General features: G+C 40.8%; 1 protein-coding gene across 1 annotated transcript in view; it reads right to left on the bottom strand.

Moving 5' to 3' along the window:
- Positions 1-5,000, bottom strand: part of LOC138045344 (L-rhamnose-binding lectin ELEL-1-like) — a 24,793-nt gene that overhangs the window by 16,862 nt on the left and 2,931 nt on the right. The gene's annotated exons all lie outside the window — the stretch shown is intronic.

The following is a 5,000-nucleotide window of genomic DNA, read 5'->3' as shown; positions in this document are numbered from 1 at the left end:
CTGGAGCTCCTGAGGTACTAGCCTATGACAGGGTAACGTTACTGGTTTCAAAAGTTTCCGGAAGCATTAACGAGGGGGCCATTGGGGTTTACGGTATTGCGGTATTGAGCTTTTTTTCATGCGGTATTTCGGTAATTTAAATTTTTACTTGCGGTATCGCGGTATCATCTAGCCCGGCGGTATGCGGTGTTTCATCATTTTGGCTGACGGTATTCGGTAAAAGAAGGTCCTTCCCGGTATTGCGGTACCGTTCGATTCATTTGCCCTCTTCTGTCTCATAGACCTCATACAGGTCAATACACTATGCAAAACAAAACACAGTAACGTTCAGTAAGCTATAAAGGTCAAGAAGTAAGCTATAAATCTATAAAGTCTAGAAAGGTCGATTAAGGTTTTGCCGTGAAATGATTACACAATTTCTGACAGTTAATCTACAATGTGATTGTTTTTGCAGCTAATGACAATGAGCCGTTTCCGTTGAGTTACCTGACCCGCCTTTTCGATCTGTAAACCTGTAATTTGAGGTCTTAGAGGTCTTCTCACGTTTTATGGTCTTTTCTCGGAATGGCTGAGGCTGCTCCAGATGACGACGTCATTATTGAATGTGTGGCTTTTTACTGGGTTGCCAGTATGGCAAACCCAGTCGGAATCTGCGTTTCATTTGTTTGTTTGTTTGTTTTTTCGTTTTTTTGTTTTTTCCGTGTCGGTAAAAGTCTTGCCTGTCACTCCCCTGCAAAGTGGTGTCCTTGTGCATAGAGCCTTCTGCGCGTATTTTCTTAGGATCGAGAGGGTAGTGGGAAATGCGTAGATTTCTCTGGTGGACACAGTAGAATCATTAACTTAACCGGCAATGGCGTCGAAAGTCATGTAACGCGAATGGCGTTTTAGTGGATCTTTAAACAAAATATACCCTTAGGGAGCTCAATAATGGAAAGTCAATTGGATACTGAACAAGACACGTGCTGAAAAGAAAATCTGGAATCTTAAAAGGGACGAGTAATGGACTTCGACAACAATCTGTCGCCCGTCGAGCCGTAATCAAAGTGAGCTGTAGTTCTAATATTGTACAAGTGTGGTGTTTTGTACAACACTGAAATCAAATGGAAAATTCTCTAGTAACTTATGGACGGTTTAACAAAGACAGAGACTTGGATCTGCTGTTTGTACTCAATTATGCACAGTCTTCTGGTAACAATTGGAAATTTCACTAATTCTGGTTAGTCAAAAATTATTTGAAAGAAAGCTTGTTGCCCATTTTTGCTTGATTATCCGAGTAAAGGGTTTTTCAGTAAAGGGTTTGATGCTGAGCACTGGTGGGAAATTTATTTAGTTGCGCTTTTGACAGGGCGTGTAATTTGACACGATTGAGTTTCTTGTCTTCACGCACGTAATGAAATACGGCGGGTCTAATTTGCCTCTTATAGCAAATATGTTTTTTTTTTTTTTTCAAAAAATATTTCGCTGGAAAAGGTAGCATTTATGCATTCATCATGTTGTGTAATATGCGAGCTTAACTGGATAGTTTTTATGGCAATAGTAAAGCATTTTCGTGTCAAAATAAGGTAAGCGTCTTGTTGTGTTAACTCAATTAAATATAAATATACCAGGCGGCGTAAACTTGATTTCCACTCTCAAAATTACCTCCAGAACCTACTTTTTGAATAAGCTTTTAAAATGATGTTCTTGTCTTGTCAGAAGGCTTCCTGACCCGACAGATGAAATATAAATATTCAATTACATATTACAACAAAATTAAAAAACCAACAACGGAAGTTTCTTGGCTAAAGAGTACGTTGTTTTACTCTGAAAACGGCAAACGATTAACATTCTTTCCCGTAGTTCATTCAGTTGACACAAGGTGATCACGTGCACCTTTATGGTTGCCCAGCACGTGATCAATTTCTTCCTCTTGACAAAACTTCAGTTTATTCATAAAAGTTAGAGACTGCAGAAATTTTCGTGTTTTTAAAGTCGATTGTCATTTAATCTTTCCATGAGAATTCGATTCAGAGTTATATATATAAACTATGTTATTTTTTTTCTTCATTTGTCTTTCTGGTGCAAACGCAAAGCCAAACAATGTTTTGACCTGGCATCAGATTAGACTAACAAGAAGAGGAATTATGAAGCGGAAACAACACCTTCAATCCTTTCTTAGTGTGTGCAATAAACGTTTGCTTAGTGCAACTGCAAGACATGCTGGAAAACGTCCGTCAGAGCAATTTACAGTTAGTTTTTTTGCAGACTATTTATTTAAAGAAGAAACGAGTGAATTTTACTCAAGAGCGTGTTTTGTTATCTTTAAACTGAATTTATTACCAAAGCTTAAAAAACTAAAAGACCTCAAGATGGGACACTCAGGGACATGACATTACAAAATAATTAAACGTGTGAGCCAAAGGGCCTCGGCTGGCGCGACATGTGGGTGACCCCTCAAATGGTCTTTATGACTCCCCACTTGAAAAAATTAACTGGAACGCTGCAGTTCAATACCACCCAATTCAGTGACTTCTTTGTTTGTGCAATGCGTACCACAGGCAACCCAGTGTAAGCTTTTTGGAGCTTCTAGTTTTATGAAGAAGGCAATGGGGGCGAACAGTATCGGAAGAAGAATAAGTTTCGATGCGCTGTTGCGAAAGGCGAAAAACGCCTTGTGAAGTTGCGAGAGAGGATTTGGTAAGTTTGTTTCATTTGTTATTGCAGCGTGTACGATAGCTTAACGACCCTAGACAGATTAACCTCTTAAGTCTCAGAATAGTCTCACATTTAATTATGAAAACTCGTATTAGCCGAGCGCCTGGGAGGTCCTTTTTGTTTTCGCGCACGCAAGGTAAAATATATGGGAGTTTATAGCTGTTGGGGCGACTTCCCGTATAACACTCAATATCAAGCTCAAAGTGGTTTACAATGTCCATCATGGTTTTGCCTGAGCTGACTTTGTCGAGGGTGGCCAATTCTCGGTTTTCAGCTGACGTCATAACCTTATGCAAATTAGGTTTCCGCCATTCTGGTGCCCCTGATTATAGGAAAATGTATGACATTTTGAGCGCTCACGTTCGAAGTCTTCAAATAATTCATCTTTCCAATGGATATTTCCCAAGAAAGCGACCCAAAATCACTCGACGAGGTACCAGTACTTTCATCCTACGCAAAAAATACCTCGAAAGCCACGTTCGAGAGCGCTATTTGAAGAAGATTTTCTGTCGTTTGCGTAGACCCAGCGGCCATACGGAGCGATCAGTTTGGCTCCTCTAGAAGTCTCAGACTTGCTTTCCTAGTTAGTTTTAGAGACAAGCTACTATACAAACAAGCAGTTTAAGGCCTTCAAAATTTTGAAAGCGTACAACCAGATGATTTCTGGTTTCGTTGCGTCCGTTTAAGCAAGGGAAGGAAATCGCGGGCAAGATTGTTGTTGTTTGTGGCCAAGGTGACTCGGAAGTTTGACACTCGGCGTCGACCTTATCCGTATCAGTTTCCAGTTGGATTTCTTTTAATACCTTCGCTAACTGCTATGGCCGCCAGATGAGAAGAAAAGGCTTCCTCATTCCCTTTGTTTCGATGATTTCCCTCTTCTTCTGTCAAAGTACTTGGTCGATTAGAGTCTCAGTCCTTCACCTTGAGAAGGTGAGAAGCTTTTTTCCTTCGAAATTCGTCCGATTTCCTTCAAACTCAGTCAATTTGGGCGCTCCATCCCTCGCATTCGCCTGTCGAATTTCAGCGAAATCGAATAAAACGCCTCCGAGTTAGACATTTGCTAACCTGAGTATCACAAACGCCTGATACTCAGGTTAAATTCATCTCATTAAATATTCAAAACCGGAGCACCTCATTTGCATCGGGCATATTTAATGAGATGAATTTTCGAAGATGAATTTCTCGGCGACGTTGTGGTTTAATCGGTCGAAATTGAGCACACTTGTTCGAGGGGTTCAAGCGCTTCGGTGGTGTGAATTGGGAAGACATCGGTGGAAAGCCGGCCGAGAAACGCTTTATCGAAAAAAAGCCGACAAATTCTGACTCGCTCGCCTCTTACCCTAAAACCCTGAACCAACGCGTGCTAAATCGCTGCGAAAGCTTTACAGGATAAAACACAACTGTTCACAGCAAAAGCCGTTACTGGCAATCACCGCAAAAGCTTTAATTGCTAAACCTGTACAGACAATTTCAGCAAAATAAGTACAACCCCACACTTAAAGTTAAAATCTAACATTAAACCGTGAGTCAATCGCTGCGAAAGCTTTTAAATTGTCCTTTGTTCGTTGTATCTGTCCCAGAATAAGGCAGGCTTCCCAGAAACAAAGTCTTTCGATTTCGTGTCGTCTCGGCTTATCTGTGAAATCCAAGCGTTTCGGCGATCTTCTGTTAGCTGTTTATAACTTTCACCGTTCTTATCAACAACGATAGGTATACGGAATAGACTAATACCTTCCATGTTTCCAGATTTTACTCCACAGCCAGGTATTATACAGAGAACCATCGCACTACAACTCACTCACATCTCTCTCTACGCGTCTCTGTTTACGATTCGAGGGGCTCCACAGTGGCGGTTAACGACGGTTGTCAAGGACTAAGGTCACGTGGGTGAAAACCAAGAATAAAGGTCGTAAATGGGTGTTAACGGAAAACTTGAAATCGGTCCTTTCAAAGTTTACCGGAAATAAAATTGACCTTTCACGTTTCACAAAAAAGAAGACATTTTTGACACGAATTTACGTAATTTACGATTTTACGGTTGCTTTTGTTGTGTCATCCTTGGAAAATCCTCAAGGTCCTCAAGGTAGTAGTAACGAGAAAACTGCTGACGAAAGTGCGTCAATGCTTCAACGGGAAGTCGGAAGCTCAGCAAACTTCCTCATTGGTGGAAGTCGGAAGCTCAGCAAACTTCCTCCTTGGTGCACGATCTCGATTTGGATGAGTCATTCGTTTCAATAATCGTTTATTGTACTGAAACATAACGGAAAACTAGGAAACCGGTTTAAGGTAAGAGGACTTTTATTCAT

The sequence above is a fragment of the Montipora capricornis genome, chromosome 4, assembly GCF_036669925.1.
Source record: "Montipora capricornis isolate CH-2021 chromosome 4, ASM3666992v2, whole genome shotgun sequence".
Classification (NCBI taxonomy): Eukaryota; Metazoa; Cnidaria; class Anthozoa; order Scleractinia; family Acroporidae; genus Montipora; species Montipora capricornis.
This window is presented reverse-complemented; position numbering and strand designations above follow the sequence as displayed.